This window comes from Arachis hypogaea, chromosome 20, assembly GCF_003086295.3.
Source record: "Arachis hypogaea cultivar Tifrunner chromosome 20, arahy.Tifrunner.gnm2.J5K5, whole genome shotgun sequence".
Taxonomy (NCBI): Eukaryota; Viridiplantae; Streptophyta; class Magnoliopsida; order Fabales; family Fabaceae; genus Arachis; species Arachis hypogaea.
Window position 1 is genome coordinate 51,450,192 of NC_092055.1, and position 8,818 is coordinate 51,459,009.

Consider the following 8,818-nt stretch of genomic DNA (forward strand, 5'->3'; position numbering starts at 1 on the left):
TCCTATGCAGGCCATGAGCTCATGCGTCGGTTGTCTACCCGCAACACGACGTTACTCGGAGTGAACCCTGAATATGGTTCCTTTACTGTGTCAGTTAGACACCTTGGCATAATGGTTACTCGTGTCAGTTAGGCCTCATCATAATAACATTTTAATGTGCGTCACAGTAAGAAACAGTGCTATCAATTAGGTAGACATTCTCGCATTAGCAATCTCAGGCTATCCGTTAGGCAGGCACTTTCGCATTAGCAGTTTGGCACAAAGGCCCATTGGTGCACAAAATTGTGATCTCAATGGTGCCAAAAACTTGGTATGCACTATCATAATCTCAATTCTTCTTCACAACTTCGCACAACTAACCAGCAAGTGCACTGGGTCGTCCAAGTAATAAACCTTACGTGAGTAAGGGTCGATCCCACGGAGATTGTCGGCTTGAAGCAAGCTATGGTCATCTTGTAAATCTCAGTCAGGCAGATTCAAATGGTTATGGAGATTTGATAATTAAAATATAATTAAAATATAAAATAGGATAGAGATACTTATGCAATTCATTGGTAAGAATTTCAGATAAGTGTATGGAGATGCTTTGTTCCTTCTGAATCTCTACTTTCCTACTACCTTTATCCAATCATTCATACTCCTTTCCATGGCAAGCTGTATGTTGGGAATCACCGTTGTCAACGGCTACTTCCCATCCTCTCAGTGAAAATGGTCCAAATGCGCTGTCACCACACGGCTAATCATCTGTCCGTTCTCGATCATGTTGGAATAGGATCCATTGATCCTTTTGCGTCTGTCACTACGCCCAACACTCGCGAGTTTGAAGCTTGTCACAGTTATCCCTTCCCAGATCCTACTTGGAATACCACAGACAAGGTTTAGACTTTCCAGATCTCAGGAATGGCTGCCAATAATTCTAGCTTATACCATGAAGACTCCGATCTTTCGGAATGGAGGCTAAGAGATAAACGCTCAATCCAAGGTAGAACGGAAGTGGTTGTCAGGCACGCGTTCATAGGTTGAGAATAGTGATGAGTGTCATGGATCATCATATTCATCAAGTTGAAGTGCAAGCGAATATCTTAGAATAGGAAAAAGCTTGAATTGAATAAGAAAACAATAGTACTTTACATTAATTCATGAGGAACAGTAGAGCTCCACACCTTAATCTATGGTGTGTAGAAACTCTACCATTAAAAATACATAAGTGATAATGGTGTTCATTGGCTTCGGCCCCAGAGAGGGAACCAGAATGACCAAGACCTCGAATACAATAGTAAAAAGTCCTATTTATACTAAACTAGTTACTAGGGTTTACAGAGATGAGTAACTGATGCAGAAATCCACTTCCGGGCCCACTTGGTGTGTGCTTGGGCTGAGCATTGAGCTCTCATGTGTAGCTACTCTTTTTGGAGTTAAACGCCAGGTTGTAGCCTGTTTCTGGCGTTTAACTCCAGAATAGGGCAGGAACTTGGCGTTTGAACGCCAGTTTGCATCGTTAAAACTCGAGCAAAGTATGGATTATTACATATTGCTGGAAAACCCTCGATGTCTACTTTCCAACGCAATCGAGAGCGCGCCAATTGGGTTTCTGTAGCTCTAGAAAATCCATTTCGAGTGCAGGGAGGTCAGAATCCAACAGCATCTGCAGTCCTTCTTCAGCCTCTGAATTAGATTTTTGCTCAAGTCCTTCAATTTCAGTCAGAAAATGCCTGAAATCATAGAAAAATACACAAACTCATAGTAAAGTCCATAAATGTGATTTTATTTAAAAACTAATAAAAATATGCTAAAAACTAACTAAATCATACTAAAAACTACCTAAAAACAATGCCAAAACGCAAATAAATTATCCGCTCATCACAACACCAAACTTAAATTGTTGCTTGTCCCCAAGCAACTAAAAATCAAATAGGATAAAAAGAAGAGAATATACTATAAATTTCAAAATATCAATGAAACTTAGCTCCAATTAGATGAGCCGGACTGGTAGCTTTTTGCCTCTGAACAGTTTTTGCATCTCACTTTATCCTTTGAAGTTTAGAATGATTGGCATCTATAGGAATTCAGAATTTAGATAGTGTTACTGATTCTCCTAGTTCAGTATGTTGATTCTTGAACACAGCTACTTTATGAGTCTTGGCCGTGGCCCTAAGCACTTTGTTTTCCAGTATTACCACCGGATACATAAATGCCCCAAACACATAACTGGGTGAACCTTTTCAGATTGTGACTCAGCTTTGCTAGAGTCCCCAGTTAGGGGTGTCCAGGGTTCTTAAGCACACTTTTTTTGCGTTGGATAACGACTTTAACCGCTCAGTCTCAAGCTTTTCACTTGACACCTTCACGCCACAAGCACATGGTTAGGGACAGCTTGGTTTAGCCGCTTAGGCCAGGATTTTATTCCTTTGGGCCCTCCTATCCATTAATGCTCAAAGCCTTGGATCCTTTTTATTTTACCCTTGCCTTTTGGTTTAAAGGGTTACTGGCTTTTTCTGCTTGCTTTTTCTTTTTCTTTCTTTTTTTTTCTTTTATTTTCGCCATTTTTTTGCAAGCCTTGTTATTCACTGATTTTTCTTACTTCAAGAATCAATTTTATGATTTTTCAGATTATCAATAACATTTCTCCTTTTTCATCATTCTTTCAAGAGCCAACAATTTTAACATTCATAAACAATAAATTCAAAAGACATATGCACTGTTCAAGCATTCATTCAGAAAACAAAAAGTATTGTCACCACATCAAAATAATTAAACTAATTTCAAGGATGAATTTGAAATTCATGTACTTCTTGTTCTTTTGTAATTAAAACATTTTTCATTTAAGAAAGGTGATGGATTCATAGGACATTCATAGCTTTAAAGCATAGACACTTAGACACTAGTGATCATGTAATAAAGACACAAACATAAATAAACATAAAGCATAGTAAACGAAAAACAGAAAAATAAATAGACAAGGAGATTAAGGAACGGGTCCACCTTAGTGAGGGCGGCTAGTTCTTCCTCTTGAGGATCTTATGGAATGCTTTAGCTCCTCAATGTCTCTTCCTTGCCTTTGTTGCTCCTCCCTTATAGCTCTTTGATCTTCTCTAATCTCATGGAGAATGATGGAGTGCTCTTGATGCTCCACCCTTAGTTGTCCCATATTGGAACTCAATTCTCCTAGGGAGGTGTTGATTTGCTCCCAATAGTTTTGTGGAGAAAAGTGCATCCCTTGAGGCATCTCAGGGATTTCATGATGAGGAATTTTCTCATGCTCTTGTTGAGGTCCATGAGTGGACTCTCTTGTTTGCTCCATCCTTTTCTTAGTGATGGACTTTTGAGATGAATCTCTCCATCTCCCATGACTCGGAGTTGGAAGCAACTGCCTTCTCTTTCCACTTTCTAGAGGTTTCTCCGGCCTTAGGTGCCATTAATGGTTATGGAAAAACAAAAAGCAGTGCTTTTACCACACCAAACTTAGAGTGTTTGCTCGTCCTCAAGCAGAAGAAGAAAGAAAGGAGGAGAAGAAGAAGAAATTGAGGAGATGGAGGTGTGTGGTGGGTTCGGCCAATGTTGGGGGAAGTGTGTATGAAAAGGTGTGAAGAGGAGAGAATAAGAGGTGTGGCAGGTGGGGATCTTGTGGGGTTCACAGATCCTGAGGGGTCAAGGACTTATCATCCCTGCTCTATTGAGGCGTGCAAAAACGCCCTTAGAGTGCAATCCTGGCGTTTAATGCCAGACTGCTGCTTGTTTCTGGCGTTAAACGCCATCTTTTCTCCCTTTCTTCGCGTTTAACGCCAACTTAGTGCTCTGTTCTGGTGTTAAATGCCAGTCTGGTGCCTATTTCTGGCGTTTAACACCAGCTTGATGCTTCTTTCTGGCGTTAAACGCCAATCTGATGCTTCTTATTGGCGTTTAAACGCCAGTAAGCTTATCCTCCAGGGTGTGCTATTTTTAATGCTGTTTTTCATTCTGTTTTTTATTTTTCAGTTATTTTTGTGACTTCACATGATCATCAACCTACAGAAAATATAAAATAACAATAGATATAATTAAATAACATTGGGTTGCCTCCCAATAAGCGCTTCTTTAGTGTTAATAGCTTGACAGTGAGCTCTCATGGAGCCTCACAGATAATCAGAGCAAGGTTGGGGCCTCTCAACACCAAACTTAAAGTTTGGTTGTAGCCTCCTAACACCAAACTTAGAGTTTGATTGTGGGGGTTTTGTTTGACTCTGTATTGAGAGAAGCTTTTCATGCTTCCTCTCTATGGTTACAGAAGGAGAACCTTGAGTCTTAAGTACAAGGTAGTCCTCATTTAACTGAAGGACCAACTCTCCTCTGTCAACATCAATCACAGCTTTTGCTGTGGCTAGGAAGGGTCTGCCAATGATGATGGATTTATCCTCATCCTTCCCAGTGCATAGGATTATGAATTCAGCAGGGATGTAAAGGCCTTCAACCTTCTCTAGCACGTCCTCTACTAGTCCATAAGCCTATTTCATTGATTTGTCTGCCATCTCTAGTGAGATTCTTGCAGCTTGTACCTCAAAGATTCCCAGTTTCTCCATTACAGAGAGGGGCATGAGGTTTATCCCTGACCCCAGGTCACACAGAGCCTTTTTAAAGGTCATGGTACCTATGGTACAAGGTATGAAGAATTTTCCGGGATCCAGTTTCTTCTGAGGTAATGTCTGCCTCATTAATGCATTCAGTTCATTGGTGAACAAGGGGGGTTCATCCTCCCAAGTCTCAGTACCAAATAACTTGGCATTCAGCTTCATGATTGCTCCTAAATATTTAGCAACTTGCTCTTCAATGATGTCTTCATCCTCTTCAGAGGAAAAATATTCATCAGAGCTCATGAATGGCAGAAAGAAGTTCAATGGAATCTCTATGGTCTCTGTATGAGCCTCAGATTCCTTTGGTTCCTCAAAGGGAAACTCCTTTCTGTCCAGAGGACGTCCCATGAGGCTTTTTTCACTGGGACTCACATCCTCCTCACTCTCTCCAGGTTCGGCCATGTTGATCATGATTATGGCCTTGCACTCTCTCTTAGGATTTTCTTCTGTATTGCTTGGGAGAGTACTGGGAGGAGTTTCAGTAATCTTCTTACTCAGCTGACTCACCTGTGCCTCCAAATTTCTAATGGAGGACCTTGTTTCATTCATGAAACTTAGTGTAGTCTTGGATAGATCAGAGACTATGGTTGCCCGGCCAGAATGGCTCTGTTCAGAATTCTCTATCTATTGCTGAGAAGATGATGGAAAAGGTTTGCTATTGCCAAACCTGTCTCTTCCACCATTGTTATTATTGAAGCCTTGATTAGGCTTCTGTTAATCCTTCCATGAGAAATTCGGATGATTTCTCCATGAAGGATTATAGGTGTTTCCATAGGGTTCTCCCATGTACTTCACCTCTGCTGTTGTAGGATTCTCAGGGTCATAAGCTTCTTCTTCAGAGGAGGCCTCCTTAGTACCGCCTGATGCAGCTTGCAATTCAGACAGACTCTGAGAAATCATATTGACTTGCTGAGTCAATATTTTGTTCTGAGCCAATATGGCATTTAGAGTATCTATCTCAAGAACTCCTTTCTTCTGAGTTGTCACATTATTCACAGGATTTCTTTCAGAAGTGTACATGAATTGGTTATTTGCAACTGTTTCAATGAGTTCCTGAGCTTCTTCAGGCGTCTTCTTCAGATGAAGAGATCCACTTGCAGAGTTTTTCAATGACATCTTGGATAGTTCAGACAGACCATCATAGAATATGCATATGATGCTCCATTCTGAAAGCATGCCAGAAGGACACCTTCTGATCAATTGCTTGTATCTTTCCCAAGCTTCATAGAGGGATTCGCCTTCCTTCTATCTGAAGGTTTGGATTTCCACTCTAAGCTTACTCAATTTTTGAGGTGGAAAGAACTTTGCCAATAAGGCATTGACCAGCTTTTCCCAAGAGTTCAGGCTGTCCTTAGGTTGTGAGTCCAACCATGTCCTAGCTCTGTCTCTTACAGCAAAAGGGAAAAGCATAAGTTTGTAGATCTCAGGGTCAACCCCATGAGTCTTAACAGTATCACAGATTTGCAAGAACTCAGCTAAAAATTGATGAGGATCTTCCAATGGAAGTCCATGATACTTGCAATTCTGCTGCATTAGAGAAACTAATTGAGGCTTAAGCTCAAAGTTGTTTGCTCCAATTGCAAGAATTGAGATGCTCCTTCCACAGAAGTCAGAAGAGGGTGCAATAAAGTCACCAAGCATCTTCCTTGCATCTCCACCATTGTTGTTGGGTTCGGCCATGTCTCATTCTTTTTCAAAAATTTCTGTTAGGTCATCTCCAGAGGGTTGTGCTTTAGCTTCTCTTAGTTTCCTTTTAAGAGTCCTTTCAGGTTCAGGATCAGCTTCAAATAGAATGTCTTTATCCATGTTCCTGCTCATATGAAAAAGAAGAGAAAAGAAGAGGAATCCTCTATGTCACAGTATAGAGATTCCTTTATGTGAGTAGAAGAAGAGAAGAATAGAAGGAGGAGGTAGAGAGGGGAATTCGAACTTTAAATTAAAATAAAAAGAAAATATTTTTGTTTTTATTTTAATTATAGGTTAGTATTCAAAAATTATAAAAAGGAATAAAATTAAATTAAAATTTAAAATAATTAGTTAATTAAAAAGGATTTTGAAAAAGTGGTTAGTGATTTTCGAAAATTGGAGAGGGAAAAGTAGTTAGGTGGTTTTGAAAAAGATATGATTGAAATAGAAAAACTTTTAAAATCAAACCAAAAAGTCAAGTAGTTAATTGAAAAAGATTTGAAAATCAATTTTGAAAAGATAGGAAGTTAGAAAAGATTTTGAAATTAAGTTTTGAAAAAGATATGATTGAAATAGAAAAAGATATGATTGAAAATCATTTTGAAAAAGATTTGAAAAAGAAATTTAAAAAGATTTGATTTTTAAAATTAAAGTTGATTACTAGACTAATAAGAAATTAAAGGATATAATTCTAGAATTCAAAGATTGAACCTTTCTTAATAGGCAAGTATTAAATGTTAGTGAGATTTTCGAAAATATGAAGTAAAAATAAGAAAAAGATTTTGAAAATCAATAAAAAAATTTCGAAAAATATGTAAAAAATAAATGAAAAAGATTTGATTTTTGAAAAAGATTTGAGAAGATAGAATTTTGAAATTGAAATTGATGAGTAAAATGAGGAAAGATATATTTTTGATTTTTGGATTTTTAGTAAAGAGAGAGAAAAACACCAAATTGAAACAAAACATAAAAATTATGAATCAAAACAACTAATACATGCAAGAACACTTTGAATGTCAAGATGAACACCAAGAACACTTTGAATGTCAAGATGAACACCAAAACTTATTTTTGAAAATTTTTAAGAAAAGAAAAACATGCAGGACACCGAACTTAGAAATTTTCAAACTTTAGACATTAACAAATTGAAAATGCATATGAAAAACAAGAAAAGACACAAAACATAAAAATGCAAAGATCAAACAAAGAAGATCATCAAGAACAACTTGAAGATTATGAAGAACACCATGCATGAGTTTTCAAAATTTTTTTTTGAGAAAAAATTAAAACATGCAATTGACACCAAACTTAAAATTTGACACAAGACTCAAATAAGAAACACAAATTTTTTGGTTTTTATGATTTTATGAATTTTTTTGAAAATTTTTCGAAAATAAAAATAATAAAAACAAAAAGCTTAAAATTAAAATAAAATTGCCTAATCTGAGCAACAAAATCAACCGTCAGTTGTCCAAACTCGAACAATCCCCGGCAACGGTGCCAAAAACTTGGTACGCACTATCATAATCTCAATTTTTCTTCACAACTTCGCACAACTAACCAGCAAGTGCACTGGGTCTTCCAAGTAATAAATCTTACATGAGTAAGGGTCGATCCCACGGAGATTGTCGGCTTGAAGAAAGCTATGGTCATCTTGTAAATCTCAGTCAGGCGGATTCAAATGGTTATGGAGATTTGATAATTAAAATATAATTAAAATATAAAATAGGATAGAGATACTTATGCAATTCATTGGTAAGAATTTCAGATAAGCGTATGGAGATGCTTTGTTCCTTCTGAATCTCTGTTTTCCTACTGCCTTCATCCAATCATTCATACTCCTTTCCATGGCAAGCTGTATGTTGGACATCACCGTTGTCAATGGCTACTTCCCATCCTCTCAGTGAAAATGGTCCAAATGCGCTGTCACCGCACGGCTAATCATCTGTCGGTTCTCGATCATGTTGGAATAGGATCCATTGATCCTTTTGCGTCTGTCACTACGCCCAACACTCGCGAGTTTGAAGCTCGTCACAGTCATTCCTTCCCAGATCCTACTCGGAACACCACAGACAAGGTTTAGACTTTCCGGATCTCAGGAATGGCTGCCAATAATTCTAGCATATACCACGAAGACTCCAATCTTTCGGAATGGAGGCTAAGAGATAAACGCTCAATCCAAGGTAGAACGGAAGTGGTTGTTAGGCACGCGTTCATAGGTTGAGAATAGTGATGAGTATCACGGATCATCATATTCATCAAGTTGAAGTGCAAGCGAATATCTTAGAATAGGAAAAAGCTTGAATTGAATAAGAAAACAATAGTACTTTGCATTAATTCATGAGGAACAGCAGAGCTCTACACCTTAATCTATGGTGTGTAGAAACTCTACCGTTGAAAATACATAAGTGATAATGGTGTTCATTGGCTTCGGCCCCAGAGAGGGAACCAGAATGACCAAGACCTCGAATACAATAGTAAAAAGTCCTATTTATACTAAACTAGTTACTAGGGTTTACAGAGAT

At 38.1% G+C, this 8,818-nt stretch overlaps 1 non-coding gene across 1 annotated transcript; it reads left to right on the forward strand.

Annotated features, from left to right (window-relative positions):
* The first annotated feature begins 5,781 nt into the window (after positions 1-5,781).
* Positions 5,782-5,885, forward strand: LOC112787871 (small nucleolar RNA R71). The gene has a single exon (XR_003195258.1). It is a non-coding gene; the product is annotated as a small nucleolar RNA R71 (small nucleolar RNA).
* Positions 5,886-8,818: the final 2,933 nt, after the last annotated feature.